Source organism: Rana temporaria, chromosome 10, assembly GCF_905171775.1.
Source record: "Rana temporaria chromosome 10, aRanTem1.1, whole genome shotgun sequence".
Lineage (NCBI taxonomy): Eukaryota > Metazoa > Chordata > Amphibia > Anura > Ranidae > Rana > Rana temporaria.
This window is the reverse complement of record NC_053498.1, coordinates 65,848,246-65,869,191: the sequence shown is the minus strand read 5'-3', so window position 1 is coordinate 65,869,191 and position 20,946 is coordinate 65,848,246. Positions and strand designations below refer to the sequence as shown.

The window sequence follows — 20,946 nt, the reverse complement described above, 5'->3', positions numbered from 1 at the left end:
ACATATATTCAAAGTAAAGTATTTGTGGTATACAGATTCACTGATTTGCTTACATTTTGCTTATTACTAGGCTAGTGCCAAGGCAATTCCTAAAGGCTATTCTAGGTAGAAGGTTAGCCTACTAAAGCTTAGCACAAATGAGAATGTTACATCTATTTAAGGAAAAAGGCACATGTAGGACTGCATGATTGATAGTAAGCACAAGTATAACTGAAACTGAGTAGTTTAAATGTGAAATTCTCAGTTACTGCCGATATTTATGGTTCAATATGCCATTATGGATTAACTGCAGAAAAAACTTGCAAAGTCTACTGGAAAATATATACATACTGTACTGTGTAATGAAATATACAAAGATTGCAATTACTGACCTTTTCTTTTTCTTTTTTGTTGTCCAAAAACAACTTTATTTTAATGTCAAATTTACAAGTATGATCCCAGTTAGCGGTAACGGTGGAGCTGAAGAGTGTTGCGTCTTCTCCAAGCAGCACAAGGTAAGCCACCAATGGTAAGATGGAACTTGAGACCTTTGCCAAGACCATGACTCTGACCAGCGGATGTCAGCCCATGCATCTCTCTGTGTTTGTGTACAGCTTTTGTGATCCATTGGGTGCTCGAATTGCGTCTGATGGCTTAGTGGAATGTTACAATGAGGATGATCTCAAAGAACTTGTAAGTGGAGTCTTCACCAACCCAGTAGGAGTTAAGGACTCTCAGTCCTCCACAGTGATGGCCAGCATGCTCCTCAGCAACACACTGCAGGCTGTGAGCAAACTATTTTTTTTATAATTACTTATTTTCTTTATTATGACAAATTACAACATATACAAAAAAGAAAATAAACACCACACAAAACATATAAATACATCAAAACCATATAATATACACTACCCCCCTCCTCAAGAGCACCCTCAATTTGTTTCCATTGCTTCCCTTCCTTCTCTTCCTCCTTTCCTCTCTCCCCCCCCCTTTCTCCCCCTAAATCAACCCTCCACCTACAGGAGAGAAAAATAAAAAATAAATTAAATTGTTCTTCCCTTTAAAAAAAGGAGGCTTACGAGCTCCCTATTTCGTGACCCTTAATAACTCTTTAAATCCCACCACCTTATGGCCCCATACCACACAAAAAGGAAATAAAAAGAGGGGCTTAATATCACCCTGTTAAAAAAAAAAAAAAGGAAAGAAATCCTAATATTATCCTAATATTTTGTGACTTGACATCTCTTTGGATCCCCGCTTCACATTCTTATGGCCCCCTCCAACCAATATTTTTAAAGAGGGGCTGAAAAAAAAAAAGTTTAACCCCACCCTCGTTGTTCTTCATAAAGTGTTAACTAGTTGTAATTGTTCTCCCTCTCTACTGTGCACATTATCCCGAAAAATTTGTGTTGTGAAGAACTGTAAAAAAAAAAAAAGGGGGGGAACCCAAAATCCCTTCTCTCTTTCCATACACTTAATCCTCTCTCTCTCTGGTGGGGGGGGGGAATAAAAAAAAAAGGACAGTCTCTCCCTCTCCACCTGCCCCCCTAGACCTCACAACCCAGGGCTAATCCACCCCCATTTCAGGAGAGTAATATATCCATCCCGTCCATATATCTTTAAATTTGTCCTGCTGGTCCTTTAAGCGGTTGTAAACCCGTGATTAATTTTTTTTTTTTTTTCACCTAAAAGGCAAAAGCCATAATGAGCTAGTATGCACCGCATATTAGCTCATTATGAAATACTTACCTCGGAACGAGGTCAGAGGAACTTACCTGGTCCACGCCGAGCGAGATGTCATCTTGACTCGGCGTGTCTTCCGGGTGTCGCCGTTCCAGCGCTGTGATTGGCCGGAGCGGCGATGACGTCACTCCCGCGCATGCGGCGGGAGACTTCAATTCGGCAAGGTCCGGCGGCTGCCAGTCCTTTAGCCGAGGATCCCCGCTGCGCATGCGCCGCTGCAATCAGCAGCGCATTGCGGGCGGAATATCTCCTAAACCGTACATTCTTTATATTCTTTATAGGCTTACCTGTAGGTAAAAGTAAAAAATGTGGGTTTACAACCACTTTAACCGTATGTACCCATCTCTCTGCTTCCATTATCCTCTCCACCTCCCTTTTCCATTCCATTATATTGGGGACTCTGGATTGCTTCCAAAATCTAGGTATCAATGCCTTCGCTGCATTTAACAAGTGTGGTGTAACACTTCTTTTATAGAACTTAATACATGATGGCATCGCATGGAACAGGAAATGTAATGGAGTTTGCTCAATAGGTCTTAATGTCAATTTTTTTATCCAAGGGGATATCTCATCCCAGAATATCCTAATCTTGGGACACTGCCACCATATATGAAGAAATTAACCTCTTTGGTTACACCCCCTCCAACAATTGGTGTCCGTTGATGGATAAATCTGGGCCAAACGAGTTGATGTATGATACCATCTAGACAAAAACGTATAAGGCCCCGTACACACGAGAGGATCCATCAGCTGGAATTGATCCGTGGACCGGCTCCAGCGGATAGATCCCCTGGTGTGTACAATCCAGCGGATCTGTTTCCGCGGATTTTTATCCCCTGGGATGGATTTCAAGCGGGTAAAAATTTGAAGACATGCTTTAAAATCTATCCGCTTGAATCCATCCCAACGGATTGATCCGCTGGTCTGTACAGACTCACCGGATCAATCCGTCCGAATGGATCCCCCGCATGCGTCGTAATGATTCGACGCATGCGTGGAATTCCTTATATGACAGCGTCGCGCACGTCGCCGCGTCATCATCGCGGCGACGGCGCGACACGTCATCGCGATGGGATTTCGGCGCGGATTTCGATCCTATGGTGAGTACACTCCATCGGATCCAAATCCGCGGAAATCCTCAAGAAGATTTATCCGCGGATAAATCCTCTCGTGTGTACTAGGCCTAAGACATCTCTTGTATATAAGAGCTTATTGAGGCGTGGTGTGTTGCTTCCATCAACCTCTTCATTTGCTCTGCTGTAAAATTGTGGCCCAACTCCCTCTCCCATTCACGAATATAATATGGCGTTGTCTTATTTTGAGCACTCTGGACCAATCTATGCATCCGAGATAACATATGGCCCGGTTCCACAGGGTTAACACACCACTCCTCAAAAGTAGTCATAGAATTTAATGATCTAATTTGATGTTTCCATTTATTAAACATATCTTTCAACTGCCGGTATTTCCAATCTATCATTGATACCTCTCCAAACTTTTGAACCAAATCTCCCAAAGGGAGCAATTTCCCTTGTGGGGCCACCCCTGAACAATTCCCCTCTCCCTCCCTTCCCCAACCCTCTAAACTTCCCTTTTCTTCCACCGGGGGGAACCATGGGAAACCCTCCAGAGGGGTTATAGGCGATATTGGAGGGGCAAACTTTCCTGTCTTGTTCATTCTATCCCAAATGGATAAAGTTGTTATAGTTAATGGTGAAACATATTTCGAAAACCCCCTAAAGGCGCCAAATCCCTTCCTGCCAATGTTTTCTCCAGGGGTACCCATAATTTACCCTTTCAACCATGTCACCAATTCATAATACGGGCTAGGGCCATGGCTCTATAGCAGTGGTTCTCAACCTGGGGGTCGGGACCCCCTCAGGGGTCAAATTATGATTTGCCAGGGGTCCCTGAATCCTGGGCTGTTCTTGAAGCCCGCACCACTCTCCCTGCCTTTTTGTGGCCGCCCAGCTGGGCTGTCCCTGGAGCCCGTGGCCTCCCACTCAGCCTCTTCGCAGCTGCCCATTCAGTTCACGGCATGGATGGGGGAGGGAAGAGGCTAGAGGTCAGCTGACTGGTGAGGAATGTGAAGTGGGAGGGGCTGGAGGAGACCCTATCTCCTGATTCCGGGATAGGTGCCACTGCTACGAGATGCCACAAAGTTGGAGGCACAGTAACACTACCTGTGATTATAGTTTCCATTAAAAGTCCTCACAACAGTTCTCAGATCAGCAGGTGACCTTGTTCAAGAGCACCTAATCCACTCATCCCACCAAGGAGTAAGAAAGAATACAAATAAAGAATACATGGAAGGGAAAGGAAAAGAGGGGTGGAACAAAGAAAAAGGGAGTGAAAGAACAAGAAAGACGGCTAGAGAGACGGATGGGGGGGAAAAAACAAGAAATTTGAAAAGAGAGATAAAAAGGGAAAGAAAGGAGAAGAAACAGAGAGTGGTACATCTGAAAATGTACCATAAGGGGTTTTAATACTGTAAGTGGAAGGGACTCAGGGAGCGCTAAATGTCCGTGGGTTAGGGGTGCAAATTACTTGTCTTGCCCCGGGTGCTGACAACCAACGCTACAATTTTTTTTTACTGTTAGGGGTCTCCACAACTTGGGAAATTTTATCAAGGGGTCACGGCACTAGGAAGGTTGAGAACCACTGCTCTATAGTAAAGTGCCTTATCTGGGAGACCTACCCCCCCTTCCCCATTTGATCTTCTCAAAATTTCATATGCCAGCCTGGGGTGTTTATCCCCCCCAGACAAAAGTCCTGAATGCTTTCCTTATTTGTTTGAAAAATATTTGTGGGAGAGTTATGGGGATAGCGTGCAGGACATAGATGAGCCTTGGTATTACACTCATTTTAAGGGCACTTACTCTCCCAAACCATGTCAACGTATGGCTTCTCCATTTCTGTGGGTCCCTTAGTATTGATGAGAGAAGGGGTACATAATTTAAATCTTATAGGCGTTTGACATCTGGGGCTATATGTATTCCCAGATAAAATATAGAATTAAAACGCCACACGAAGGGGAAAGGGTCTTTGCAACTTTTTCCTCATCCCCAAGGGCACCTGATTCGTCATCAACACTGATTTCTCTATATTTATTTTAAAATTTGAGATACAACCAAACCTGTCTATCTCTCTCATCAATTCTATCAGAGACTCTTGAGGCGAGGAAAGATATAACAATAGATCGTCCGCATATGTGGATATCTTATGTTCCGTTGATCCTATAACTATCCCTTTGATCCCCCTATTCCCTCTGATCATACACAAGAACGGTTCCAATACCATAGCAAATAACATACGGGACAATGGGCACCCCTGCCTAGTCCCATTCCTTATTTCTAAATATTCTGATAATCTACCATTAACTTTGACCCTTGCTCTGAGGTCTACATACAATGCCATCACCCATCCCATCATTCTTTCCCTCAGGCCCATCTCCCTCAGAACTCCGACCATAAATCCCCATCCTACCCTATCGAAAGCTTTCTCAGCATCCATTGAGATCACCACTGCCGGAGTTTGATTTGGGCCTCTATGCATCCAATGGAATACATGAAGGGCCCTTTTTGTATTATCTCTGGCCTCTCGGCCTTTTCATAAATCCCGTTTGATCCGGGTGAATCAATTTAACAATGTGATCTTGTAGCCTCAAAGCTAGAATCTTATACAGGAACTTAACATCAGAGTTCAGGAGGGAGATAGGCCTGTAACTGGCACAACACTCAGGGTCCTTCCCCGCTTTCGGGAGGACAGTCACATATGCCATTAAGACCTCTGGTGGCAATGGATTGGAAACCGAAACAGAGTTGAGATATCTACAAAGAGGGGTCAGGAGTATAGAGGCAAACTTTTTGTAGTACATATTAGTGAAACCATCCGGTCCCGAGCTTTTAGCCTGTGCTGCAACTGATATCACTCTCCCTAAGGGCCCTTTCACACGTGTGGACCGTTCATCCATTTTTTCATACTTCCGTTTACGGATTAAAACGAACTGCAATGCTTTCCTATGGGATAGCGGACGTTAGTGGATTAGCATCCGCTAAAGTCCATTAACATCTGTAACGGAACCCCAAATGGGACAGGGGTTAAATCCGTACACGATATTCCATTCCCCCCAGAAACGAGACACACAGCTCTGGTTGAGGTTCAAAACAGGGAATGAATCTTTATTATCTGCACATGGTAATACATTTCTCTTCAAAATACATCCCTCCCACCCTTGGGAAACAGGGTGGGTTAAATTGTCCAATGACAATGGTGATACAGGTCAGGTGTGTTCAAACTTCTCCTTCAGTAAACAGTCTTAGCAGGGGAGGGGGGTTTGCTGGAGTGATTCCCCCCCTTTCCTCACAGCAAGACACTTTAACATCCCATAATAGGTATTCAGACTGTCTACCAAGATCCAATCCACAGAGCAGACTTAATTACCACAATAGACAATGGAATGCAATCACACCCCACCCCTTTCATCACAGCAAGCTTACTAGTATACATCAGCCAACACACAATATATATATATACAATATCTGACCGCATTAAATGTGACTAGCACAGACCATAGTGGGGTTCTCATTCACCCTGTGCCCCTAAAGTCACTCCTGTTACATGGCTCCCTCCTTGTGGAACACTCTGGCAGACCCGGCTTGATCCTTTTCGGGTCAACTTGGGGATGTCCGGAACTAGGAGGCCGGGATGACGTCTGTTTGCCGGGATAAACCCTCAGCATTGCCATCTGGCTTACCAGGTCGGTAGCTGATGGTGACGGTGAATAATGGAATTCAGTTCTGGAACAGTCACTTGCTTTGCTCTCTCAATGGCTCCCAAAACCTGTTGCTGATGCTCTTGGGACAGATAAGGCACCACCTGGATGCAAATCCCATTTAATCTTTTGACAATTTCAGCCTGTTTGTGCATTTCAATGTTCAAGCCACGGGACATCTCATAATACATGACGTAGTGTCGTTGCATCTCTGATTTCTCACTGGCCAACTTGTCACATTCCCATTTTAGACTGTGATATTGTGCCGGATCTACAGTACATGTCGGGGAAGGTAGTCTTACCTGGGTCTCAGCAGCAAGCGAGTTGGTTCCAGCAACGCGGGTCTGGGCACAGGTAGTCACTGTGTGGGCTTCAGCGGGGCACATCGGGGCGTACGCAGAAATAAGGGGGGCCAAATCATTCCCCAGTAGTACATCTGCTGGCAAATCCTTCATCACCCCCACATTCACGTGTCCCGAACCAACCCCCCAATCCAGGTGAACCCGGGCAACGGGTAGCCGGAAGACGGTGCCTCCCGCTACTCTTACGGCTACGGTGTCTCCGGTGTGCTGGCTCTCTGGGATGAGTTTCTTCTGTAGCAGGGTCATTGTGGCCCCAGAATCGCGTAGTCCATTGGCTACCTTTCCATTGACCCAGACAGTCTGCCTGTGTTGCTGCCTGTTGTCCTGGTTAGCTGCTTGTATCGGATCTGCCTCGTGCAGAACGTCCCAATGTTCTTCCTCCTCAACGCAGTGGGCCGCAGGCATGGGTGTGCGGGGGTTCCCCCTTTCTGGCTGTCTCCATGGCTGTGACTGCCTGGGTGGATTCAATGGACAGTCTAGCTTTCTGTGTCCTAGCTGTTTACACCCGAAACACCTGATGGACTGTGAGTAGTCCTGGGAGTTGAACGTAGGCTTCTGAGGATAAGTGGCCGCTGGAGGTGGTGTTGTAGGACGGTCCGACTGGGGTTTGTAGGCAATAGGCGGCGGGGGTGCCGCTGATCCATAATCCACCCGAGCTGTGGTCTTGACCACAGAGTTGTCCAGTTTGCGGGCGTCTGTGTATTCGTCCGCCAGGCGAGCTGCTTCAGACAAGGAGAAAGGGTTTCTGTCCCGGACCCATTCTCTGACTTCCCGGGACAGTTTGTCAAAGAAGTGCTCCAGCAGGAACACCTGCAGCACCTCTTCCCCGGATTCTGCTTGGCATCCATCGACCCAGTGGGATGCTGTGCGGTGTAGGCGGCATGCCCACTCGGTATATGAGTCTCCAGTCTGCTTGCTCGTCTCTCGGAACCGCCTCCGGTATGCCTCTGGTGTGACGGCATACCTGGCCAAAAGTGCTTCTTTTACCAGTCCATAGTTCATAATATCCTTGTCTGGAATGGCCCTGAATGCTTCACTGGCCCGGCCGGACAATTTCCCAGACAAAATGGTAACCCATTCCTCTGTGGGCACCCGGTGTAGGGCACATTGCCGTTCAAAATCAGCAAGGTACCCATCAATCTCCCCTTCAGTTTCAATAAAGTTCTTAAAAGCAGCAAAATGTATCTTTCTCCTTTCAGTTGGTGCTGCTGTGACTTCTGCTGCTGCAGTACGTCTTTGCCGTAGCCAATTTGCGTCCACAGCAGCTATAACCCGGTCTATGATCTCCGGTGGAGGGTTAGGACCATAGTGTGCCAGTCTTAGCTTAACAGCCCGATCAAAACTTTCTTCCTCCGGGGTCCTGTCTGTTACGCTGGGCCTTTCCGTTATGTTGGGTCTTTCCGCTCGATCCATTTGGACAAGTTCTGTGATCACGTCCATCTTCTTATGGTTTCTGGCTGCTCTGCCCCGGCTCTCCAGTAAGTCCTTGAGGGTAGAGAGCTTCAGCCGTTCCTACTGTGTCTCCATTGTCCTGTGTCCTTGTAGCTGTCCTTTAAGGCTGTGGGATCATCTCACTGCTTGCCAACAATTGTAACGGAACCCCAAATGGGACAGGGGTTAAATCCGTACACGATATTCCATTCCCCCCAGAAACGAGACACACAGCTCTGGTTGAGGTTCAAAACAGGGAATGAATCTTTATTATCTGCACATGGTAATACATTTCTCTTCAAAATACATCCCTCCCACCCTTGGGAAACAGGGTGGGTTAAATTGTCCAATGACAATGGTGATACAGGTCAGGTGTGTTCAAACTTCTCCTTCAGTAAACAGTCTTAGCAGGGGAGGGGGGTTTGCTGGAGTGATTCCCCCCCTTTCCTCACAGCAAGACACTTTAACATCCCATAATAGGTATTCAGACTGTCTACCAAGATCCAATCCACAGAGCAGACTTAATTACCACAATAGACAATGGAATGCAATCACACCCCACCCCTTTCATCACAGCAAGCTTACTAGTATACATCAGCCAACACACAATATATATATATACAATATCTGACCGCATTAAATGTGACTAGCACAGACCATAGTGGGGTTCTCATTCACCCTGTGCCCCTAAAGTCACTCCTGTTACAACATCCGTCTCTGTTAAGCTCCTTTTTTTGAACGGAAGAAAACACTATTTTTCTTTCGTAATAAAAACGTAATGGACGAAAAACGGATGTTAGCGGACAATCTATTAACATTCGATCCGCTAACATCCGTTTTTCATCAAAATATGTAAAATATCAAAATTCAATAAACTTTAATATGCATGCAATATGCATACATTACAATACCCTTTGACCCAGGAAGTGGAAAGTCACATGCTTATTAAGTACATGCTGCCTAGTGCCTGGAGAGAAGACAAGAGAAAGTGCCTGGAGAGAAGATACAGTGCCTGGAGAGAAGAGACAAAAATGGCCAGAGATGTGTCACATGAACAGCTCATACAGCTTGTGCATGTTAGGCCTGCTCTATGGGACAAGAGATGCACTGAGTACAGTGACAGAAACATTTGTAGTATAAAATGGGAAGAAATTTTTGAGGCGGTGACACCGACCTGGCTGACACTCAGCACCAAGAAGCGTAGGATACGTGGTAAGCAGTTTGTGGGATGAGGGTGGGTTGGCATGATAAAACTTGTAGTCCATCCATATGTCAGCATCCATATGCCTGCCACAAGTTGTGGATTGTCCACTGGCCACGTAACTTGCCACTAGTTGTGGATTGTCCACTGGCCATGTCACCTGCCACGTCACTTGCCACTAGTTGTGGATTGTCCACTGGCCATGTCACCTGCCACGTCACTTGCCACTAGTTGTGGATTGTCCACTTGCCACGTCACCTGCCACGTCACCTGCCATGTCACCTGCCACAAGTTGTGGATTGTCCACCTGCCACGTCACTTGTCACTAGTTGTGGATTGTCCACTTGCCACGTCACCTGCCACGTCACCTGCCACAAGTTGTGGATTGTCCACTGGCCACGTCACTTGCCACTAGTTGTGGATCGTCCACTGGCCACGTCACTTGCCACTAGTTGTGGATTGTCCACTGGCCACGTCACCTGCCACGTCACTTGCCACTAGTTGTGGATTGTCCACTTGCCACATCACCTGCCACATCACCTGCCACATTACCTGCCACAAGTTGTGGATTGTCCACTGGCCACGTCACCTGCCACTAGTTGTGGATTGTGCACTGGCCACGTCACCTGCCACTTCACTTGCCACTAGTTGTGGATTGTCCACTGGCCATGTCACCTGTCACGTCACTTGCCACTAGTTGTGTATTGTCCACTTGCCATGTCACCTGCCACGTTACCTGCCACGTCACCTGCCACAAGTTGTGGATTGTCCACTGGTCACGTCACCTGCCACGTCACTTGTCACTAGTTGTGGATTGTCCACTTGCCACATCACCTGCCACGTCACTTGCCACTAGTTGTGAATTGTCCACTTGCCATATCACCTGCCACGTCACTTGCCACTAGTTGTGGATTGTCCACTGGCCACATTACCTGCCACGTCACTTGCCACTAGTTGTGGATTGTCCACTGGCCACGTCACCTGCCACGCCACTTGCCACTAGTTGTGGATTGTCCACTGGCCACGTCACCTGCCACGTCACTTGCCACTAGTTGTGGATTGTTTACTTGCCACATCACCTGCCACGTCACCTGCCACAAGTTGTGGATTGTCCACTGGCCACGTCACTTGCCACTAGTTGTGGATTGTCCACTGGCCACGTGACAAATGTACAGGCGGGAGCTGAAAGAGGAGGTTAAGAGTCAGAGCGGAGCTGGATCATCCCCCAAAAAAAGGGGCCTTTCTTTGAGATGATGGATTTTTTGAGGAATGTGATGACTTAAGAAGGCAACTAAATAAATGAGTTATCCCCTATATTAAATTAATTTGCCTAGTAAACTCCAAATTGGAAGTAAACTTTAAACAAAAAAAAAGAACCCTACAAGACAAAGGCATAATGAGCTAGTATGCATAGCATACTAGCTCATTATGAATTACTTACCTGAGATCGAAGCCCCTGCAGTGGTCTTCTTTCCCCTCCTTCATCGCCGCCATCACTCCTTGAGTGACTTGTGGGTATTGCGGCTCCGGGGCTGTGATTGGCCGTAGCCACGATGACATCATGCGTGTGGGAGTCACCAGTCACGGGACGATCGCCTTCAGAAATGGCACGCTTAGTCAGGCACCGTTGGCTACGTGTTTTATGCAAATATCTCCTAAACCGTGTAGGTGTAGGAGATATTTCTTGCACCTACAGGTAAGCCTTAATCTAGGCTTAATTGTAGGTAAAAGTGGTCTGTAGGGTTTACCACAACAGTAATCACACACATGGATCTATGTATTGTAATGACTGTTCTGTATTGACCTTTAATCCATCTATCAACAAATATTTTACAGTACCGCCAGCAACATTTCCGAAACCGAAGAGGAGGGGGATGCAGAGGATACACATCAAGAGCCTAAGGGAGAGATGGGAGTTGCAGAGAACCAGCCAAGTCCTGTCGAAAACCTGTCTTACCAAGCAGCAGCAACAGCCACGCTACAAACACAACGTGTGCCTGTAAGTATCCTATATAAAATGACTCCTGTTGAAATCTTGACAAAATAAAATGTGCTAATAAATGTTCCACCCTTCAGATTCGTTCTGTTACCGCATCGAAAGGCAGTAAACGACACGGGAAGAAAAAACATGATATGGATGGAGCCATGTTAACATTCATGGAGGAGAAGAGGGGAATGCACAGGGCTGACAACAAGGATCCATTTTCAGACCCCAACAATGAAGATGCTACCCTTTTAAGAAGCCTATACCACCATCTCCAAAAAGTCCCCAATCCTAGGAAAATGGACATCCAACTGGCAATTAGCAATTTCAGTGGGGCGTGTGTAAAAGCTGCTATGTCTGGTGATCCCATGCCACCAGTTATTACCCCTCTCCAACGCCCATACCATACCAAACAAGCTCCACCACCTCATTTTAATCAGCAATACCACCCAGGCATTATCCCCCATCACCACCGTGCCCCAGCCACCACTGCCCAAAATGTTGTACCACCACCCCAAGCACCCACCTATGAGTCTTCCACTTCCCAGGCCACTTCATATGGCAATTCCTCCCAATCTTCCAATCCCTATTCCACTTCCCCCAGACCTTATTATCAGGACCTTTAACCTCTTTACCACGGCGCTATAGACAAAAGACGTCTACAGCGCGGTGGAGTTATTCTGGGAGGACGTCCCAGAATCCTCCTCTCACGCGCCCCCCAAATTACGGAGCGATCACTTGTAAACAAACCGGCGTCATGTGGTGACACCGGTTCCTCCCTCTCCTCTCTGTACCGATCGGTACAGTGTGAGAGGAGAGGGGGGAGAGCGGGTGGCAGCAGCAGCTGCTGTGGCTGGATCTGTGACAACTGCAGTCACAGATCCAGCCATCCCTCCCTGTGCAATACTCTGCAATACCAGCAATACTCTGCAATACCAGCAATACTCTTCAATAACCCCCCCATACTCTGCAATAACCCCCCCATACTCTGCAATAACCCCCCTTACTCTGCAATAACCCCCCATACTCTGCAATAACCCCCCCGTACTCTGCAATAAACCCCCAATACTCTGCAATACCTGCTAATATGACAGAAACAAGATTTTTTTTTTTTTTTTTTTACAGAATTTTCAGTGTTTTTTCTTTTATAGCGCAAAAAAAAAACCCAGAGGTGATCAAATACCACCAAAAGAAAGCTCTATTTGTGGGAAAAAAAGGACAAAAATGTCAGATGGGCACAATGTTGTATGACTGAGTAATTGTCATTCAAATTGTGAGAGCACCGAAAGCTGAAAATTGTTCTGGTTAGGAAGGGGGTTTAAGTGCCCAGTGGTCAAGAGGTTAAGTAATCCCAAATTTAAGTTGCCCCGTTTGAAACCCCCATTTTTAGTTGCCCCATTTTCTCATGTTCTACAATTCTCATCTCTATTTTGGCTCTTGTTGTGTATCCTCTGACCATGTTTTGTGTCTTTTATGTTATAATTTTTTTTTACAGTATATTTTGTTATATATGTTGTGGTCACTTCTATGACATTAATAAAGACAATTGACTGCATGAAAAGTATTTTTTTTTTATTGTACTCTATATAAACCAAAAGTCAGTGGCGTAACTAGAGACTTCAGGGCCCCTGTGCAAGAAATCGTGAAGGCCCCCCCCCCCCCCTGAAAAGCCTGATTTTGATACTTAATTTTTTTACACTGTACAACAAAGTAAACAACACGGTTTCTGATTTCACTTGAGGGGGGGGGGTGTGTCTGCGGCGACAGTGATGGTGCCATCCTCTCCCACCACCACCTTTGCCTCTTACTGATCTCATCCCTACCTCTGTTGTAGAAGTAAAAGGGGGATAGGGATGAGATCAGTGGTGGGATGAGATCAGTAAGAGGCACGGGTGGTGGTGAGAGAGGATGGAACCACCACTGCCACCCCTCCTCAAGTACCACCGCTGCCACCTCCCTCAAGTATCACCCCTTTCACCCCCCCCTCAAGTACCAGCGGTGGTACTTGAGGGGGGGGGTGGCTGCGGCGGCAGTGTTGGTGCCATCCTCTCCCACCACCACCCGTGCCTCTTAGGGGTCCCATCCCCCCCACCACTGATCTCATTCCTATCACCCCTATTACCTCTGTTGTTGAAGTAATAAGGGGATAGGGATAAGATCAGTGGTGGGGGGATGGGATCAGTAAGAGGCACAGGTGGTGGTGGGAGAGGATGGCACCACCACTGCCAACCCCCCTCAAGTACCACCACTACCAACTCCCTCAAGTATCACCGCTACCACGTATCACTGCTACCACCCCCTCAAGTACCACCACAGCCACCCCCCCTCAAGTACCAGTGGTGGTACTTGAGGGGGGGTAGCAGTGGTACTTGAGGGGTGTGGCAGCGGTGGTATTTGAGGGGGTGCAGCGGTGGTACTTGAGGGGGGTGGCAGGAGTGGTACTTGAGGGGGGGTGGCTGCGGTGCTACTTGAGGGGGGTGGCTGCGGTGCTACTTGAGGGGGGGTGGCTGCGGTGGCGGTGCCATCCTCTCCCACCACCACCTATGCCTCTTACTGATCCCAGGCATCCCCTCATCACTGATCTCATCCCTATACCCCCCATCACCTCTGTTGTAGAAGTAATGCGGGGATAGGGATGAGATCAGTGGTGGGGGGATGCCTGGGATCAGTAAGAGGCACAGGTGGTGAAGGTTGGCATCGATTGCTGAGCTCTGCCTCTGTCACTTAATTGACTTACCGTCAGTCAAAGAATTAATCGATTTCCCGCGAATTCCTATTGACTTCTGTTCTGTCACGGGTCTGACCTTCACCGTGCCTTCTTCTCCTGCCAGGATGCCTTGCCTCACATGGGAGCCGGGTAGGTACTCCAACTAAACACGAAGCCGAAGAGGGGAAAGCTCCTCCCCCGCCATCTCTCATTTGTTGTCAGGGTCTGCCCCGCCTTGCCTACCTACATCTCTGTGTGCTGCCTCAGCTGCATTCTCCCTTCTGTATAAGCCAACAGAACACACTGACAGTCAGGCAGATGTCTCACACGGACGGGTGGCTGGCCCCCCAGACTTGGCGAAATGACAGGGCCCAGTCGCAACTGCGACTGTCACGACCCTGATAATTCCGCCACAGTGACTGTGCCATCAAACGCAGCCAGGGGGTGGCTGGAGAGAGGGGACGCACCGCTACTAACACATACATGCACACTCACATACATGCACACACACATTCATACACACATGGCATGCACACTCACTTACACACATATGCACAGGCACATGAACACACACACATGAACACAGGCACATGAACACACACACATGAACACATACACATGAACACACACACACACATGAACACACACACACACACACACACACGAACACACACACACATGAACACACACACACACACATGAACACACACACATGAACACACACACAAACACACACACACACACACATGAGCACACACACACATGAACACACAAACATGAGCACACAAACATGAGCACACACACATGAGCACACACACATGAGCACACACATATGAGCACACACACATGAACACATAAACATGAGCACACACACATGAACACATAAACATGAGCACACACACATGAACACATAAACATGAGCACACACACATGAACACACACACATGAGCACACACACATGAGCACACACACATGAACACATAAACATGAGCACACACACATGAGCACACACACACATGAACACACAAACATGAGCACACAAACATGAGCACACACACATGAGCACACACACATGAGCACACACACATGAACACATAAACATGAGCACACACACATGAACACATAAACATGAGCACACACACATGAACACATAAACATGAGCACACACACATGAACACATAAACATGAGCACACACACATGAACACATAAACATGAACACACACACATGAACACATAAACATGAGCACACACACATGAACACATAAACATGAACACATAAACATGAGCACACAGACATGAGCACATAGATACACATGCAAACACACACAGTAGATAAAAAACGGCAGTCTTTTACCTTAGCAGCTCTTCCTGCCGGGTACTGCACTGTAGGGGGAGACAAAGAGCACACACGTTCGCTTTCACTTTGTAATGAATGTGATGAGCTCCCCGCACAGTGCAGATTACAGCTCGGCTTGGGATCGGGGAGCTCATTTTCGCTCCTCCAAAGCACTGTAGTATACAGGGGGCCCTCGAAGGCCCCCTGCAGCAAGGGGCCCGGTCGCAATGGCGACCTCAGCGACCCCTATAATTCCGCCACTGCCAAAAGTAACTGATACAAAAAAATGTGATGGTCATAGGGTCAGTGATGATGACACTAGGAGAATGAAAACTATCAGCTTTAAGCATTCACTGATAGAAGTCACAAGACTGCTATAATGCTAACGAGAAAAAGTAGTATTTGTTTAAACTATTGCATTTCCATTTTCTGTGGGAAAACAAAGATCATGCAGGTTAGCAAAAGGGGGTCAAACATGGTACTAGCAAGGTGCACATAATAAAGTGCCTGGTGGGTGTTTTTACACATGTTGATACTGCCACGGAACCTCTCCCTCTGGGGTCATGAAATAGTTTGCAAACGTATCACGCATGGTAACGACTGAATTGTTGGGTCGTAGTCCGGTAAACCGTACAGAAGGTGAATTTATCTCGTCCTCTTCCTCAACAGTAATTATTGTATAACTATAAGCATGCTTGTATAACTAGTTGGGCATTCTCCAGGCTCAGTTGAATTGTTGTATGGAATATGCACCACTTGCTGGTCAAAATGCCAAAGGTGCATTCAATAAGGCGCCTTGCACGACTCAACCGATAATTAATTTTTTTTGGGGGGGTAGTTATTGTGCCTGGCATAAGGCCTTAGGAGATGCTGCGAAAGTGTAAATGCCTCATCAGCTACAAGCACATGTGGCATATCTGGCCCTACAGTTCCTGGAAGAGGTTTGCCAGATGGTAAATTAAAGTGGCCCTCAAGTAGTCTTCTCCCCATTTGCGATGCTGTAAACACTCTTGAGTCTGCATTTGATCCATACGCCCCAATATCTACAGCTACAAACTTATAATCACAGTCACAGATTGCCATAAGCACAAGGGAGAAGTATTTCTTGTAGTTATAATATTGTGAGCCAGATCCAGGTGGCATCTGAATTCGGATGTGTTTCTCATCCAGGGCTCCAACACAATAAGGGAATTGGGTTTTCTTCCAAAAACCATTTGCAATTTCCTGCCACATGGATGTATCTGGAACAGGCATTGCAGTACACCGAAGCTCCTCCCATATTGCTTGACAGGTGTCATGCACAGTTCCGGAAATTGTAGAGGTTCCCAACAAAAAATAGTGGTTTAGGGACGTATAGGATAGTCCAGATGCCAGAAACCTAGGAAGAGTAGAAGAAATGATGAAAGGAATCCAACATTATGCTGGACATAATCAAGCAGAAAGGCTGGCTGGCTTACCTCAGGGTAAGTAGAAGTCGCTCCTCTGGAGGCACACAACGTCTCATCCTTTCCAAACGGGGATGCAACTTTTCCAACAAAAATTGAAACGTTGGAACAGACATTTGCACAAAATTGAAAAATGTTTGAGAGAAACGTCGCAGATCTGCATAGTGTAGAGCAAAAAACCTGTCAGTTGGCCTCTTGAGCAGCATGGGATATGTCCAGTACCTGCGTCTTCTCGCAGAAATTTTCCTGGTCCTGCTTTTTTGTCTCCTCAAATAGGATAACATGACAAATAATGTCATATGCTCCAAAAATCTCCCCAAATCCATTGCTGCATAATAAGCATGAACACTACAGCAAGGTATCAGGAAGCACAAAGCGAGCTGAAACCACAAAGCAGCATGGAAAGCACAATGCACGCTGGGTAAAACAAAGAATCATGGGAAAATTTATGAAAAGCTGATTAAATAAAGTTCTAACAAAAAAAAAAAAAAACGGATGAAAACGGATGAAAAAACGGATGAAAAACAGATGTCAAAGAATGAAAAACGGATGAAAAACGGATGACAACGGATGAAAAACGGAAGTGAAAACGGATGAAAACTGATGAAAACTGACAACAATTGATGATAAAAAAACGTGACTGAACTGATCTAATGTACGGTCCGCATGTGTGAAAGGGCCCTAACTCCTCTATGGAAATGGGCTTTTCCATTTCCTCCAGGGCTGCAGATGGTATCGCTTGCAACCCTGAAGCCTCCAGATATTCCCGGATCCAATCCTCCTGTCCCCCCTATCTACCCCCCCACAATCGAGTCTATGTTATATAAAGACGAGTAAAACTGATGAAATTCCGCTGCTATTGCTTGGGAGTCTACTATCTGTTTATTCCCTGCCTTTATAATGTGTACGTGGCGTGCCTCCTGCTGTTTCTTTAATCACTTAAGACCCATACCTTTAGGCAGCTAAAGGACCTGGCCAGTTTTTGCGATTCGGCACTGCGTCGCTTTAACTGACAATTGCGCGGTCGTGCGACGTGGCTCCCAAACATAATTGTCGTCCTTTTTTTCCCACATGTAGAGCTTTCTTTTGGTGGCATTTGATCACCTCTGCAGTTATTTTTTTTTGCGCTATAAACAAAAATAGAGCGACAATTTTGAAAAAAAATCTATATTTTTTACTTTTTGCTATAATAAATATCCCCCAAAAATATATACAAAACAATTTTTCCCTCAGTTTAGGCTGATACGTATTCTTCTACCTATTTTTGGTAAAAAAATCGCAATAAGCATTTATCGATTGGTTTGCGCAAAATGTATAGCGTTTACAAAATAGGGGATAGTTTTATTGCATTTTTATTAATTCTTTTTTTTTTACTACTAATGGCGGCGATCAGCGATTTTTTTCGTGACTGCGACATTATGGAGGACACTTCGGACAATTTTGACACATTTTTGGGACCATTGTCATTTTCACAGCAAAAAATGCATTAAAAATGCATTGTTTACTGTGAAAATGACAATTGCAGTTTGGGAGTTAACCCCAAGGGGGCGCTGAAGGGGTAAAGTGTGACCCCATTTGTGTTTCTAACTGTAGGGGTGTGTGGCTGTAGGTGTGACGTCATTGATTGTGTTTCCCTATAAAAGGGAACACACGATCAATGACGGCGCCACAGTAAAGAACGGAGAAGCTGCGTTTACACACAGCTCTCCCCGTTCTTCAGCTCCGGGGACCGATCGTGGGACTCCAGCAGCGATCAGGTCCGCGGGTCCCGCGGTCACGGAGCTTCAGACCGGGTCGCGGCCACGCGAACCACGGCTGGGCACTTAAAGAGGACGTACCTGTACGTGCTTGTGCCCAGCCGTGCCATTCTGGCGACGTATATGTGCAGGAGGCGGTCCTTAAGTAGTTAATTGTCTGGCCATTAACCTCGCACTCTTATTTCCTTGCTCACAAGAGCGATGGGCAAAGTATCTGTTTTTATTTTGAACTTTTCGATATTCATCCAATATTGCTTTGTTTAATCTCCAAGTTCTTTCCCTGCTCCCAACCAATACTGATCTCACCCCCAAACTTATTGGGGCGTGATCTGATATGGTGATTGACTCAATAGTCGCAGAGTCCACCAGACTCAAATAATATTGGTCAATCATCAATATGTCAATCCTTGAATATACATTATGGGTTTTGGAAAAATATCTATAGTCTCTGTCCTGCTCATGTAACACCCACCAACTGTCAACCAAGTGTAGGGAACGGAGGCGCCGTTTAACACATCTTAACGCTTTCTGTGACAAAAAGGTTTTCCCAGATGAGGTATCTAAACTTGAGGTATCTCCCCCCAAAATGAACAGGCTTTCTCTAAATTTCTCCAACTTATCTAAGATTCTAATTAGAAACTTCACAGTTTGACTATTCGCAGCATAAATCATTGCTATAGTGTAGCACTGGCCCTAAATCTTCCCTTTAACAAAGAGATATCGACCTTCAAGGTCCTTTTGTTTTTCTATAGGTATTAATGGACATTGTTTGTGTATTGCCATTGTGACTCCTCTTGCCCCTGAAATGGGTGATGGTGCATGAAACCACTGGTTATATAAAGAAAGGGGCATACGAGGGATCGACCCTGCCACAAAGTGAGTCTCCTGCAAAAGAACAATCTCCGCCCCCAGACGACGCACCTGAACAAAGACCTCTTACATTGTAAGATATAATTTTCATTCTATCTGCCATATTTCCGGTTCTTGCCTACCATATTCTCCCATCCAACCATCCCCCCCCAGCAAAAGAGGGGGGGCAGGAACCGGAGAGGGGCAAAAGAGAACAGGGATTGGAACAAGCCCCGGGTGGGCGAGAGAGAGAGGAGACGAAACAACAGAAAAAGAAAAAAAAAACACAAACCAAACATAAAAAAAGAAAAAACACATATAACATATAAACCACCATATAAACATATGGTTTACCCCCTGCGAGCAAACTTGATCTGGTTAACACCATGGTGCACAGGTTTAACATAGGCTGCACCCTTGGGCACGGGATGGCATGGCGAACTCTTATACAGTAGATGACATACCCTTGTTTGGCCTTGTCAAATTGGTCACTGGCTGAAGAAGGAACCAATGAGCTGTTCCAAAACGCATCCCGCCTCTATGACAAAATTTCTGTTCACTTCCTGTTTGTGTTCCATGCTGGTTTTTGTCTCGCTTCCTCTGACGTCATTGCCAGGCTCCAGCATTATTGTGTCCTCTGAACATTCACAGCACAAGTCGGCTGTTATCTCGTGGACTTCCCTGGAAGCTTTACATCACAGACTGGGACTGCCCTGCCACTGGAACATCTCCTGGACGCTCTTACCTGCTACATGCCTGTTTCATCCACTATCTTGTAAGTGTTTTTAACCCCTTTAGGGGATATTACAAGTTTTATACTTCTGCACTTAGAGGCACCTTGTTTGTTTTTCTGTTTCAATTAGAGATTGCTTGTCTCCCTGAGTGCTGCCTAAAGTGTGTGAAGATTTTCTACCCTCTCCAACACAGACTTTATCTGTCAGGATTCAAATGCTTGGAGAGCCCTGGGTATACACATTGTTCTGTTTTTTTGCTTGGCCTTGTAGCCTAGTCTACGAGCTTTGTCTAGGCGAGTAGGACGTGGAGCGCGATGAGAGAGAAGACAGTTGGTGATATTGTCAGCATCGGACAGACAGGAGAAATCGCATCACATCTGACTGCTTCTTCCTCCATAGCTCTTGCATTACTTGTAGGCACATGGCTTATGCTAATAGCTCGGCAGCCGGAAAAGCACTGACCTTTTATGAAAATGCTAGCTGCCTGACTGACATGTTGAACAATAGAGTCACTGGTCTAGAAGAGGAATGCTGATAAGGGCTTCTGAATTTTCAATTACTTTTCTGAATTATAAAATTGTTCCAGATCAGGAAATTAGAAAATAATTAAGTTAACCACTTAAGGACCGTCTACTGCACATAT

At 46.2% G+C, this 20,946-nt stretch overlaps 1 pseudogene; it reads right to left on the bottom strand.

The window, feature by feature from the left end:
* Positions 1–383: 383 nt before the first annotated feature.
* Positions 384–20,726, bottom strand: LOC120915836 (annotated as a pseudogene).
* Between the last annotated feature and the right edge of the window lie 220 nt (positions 20,727–20,946).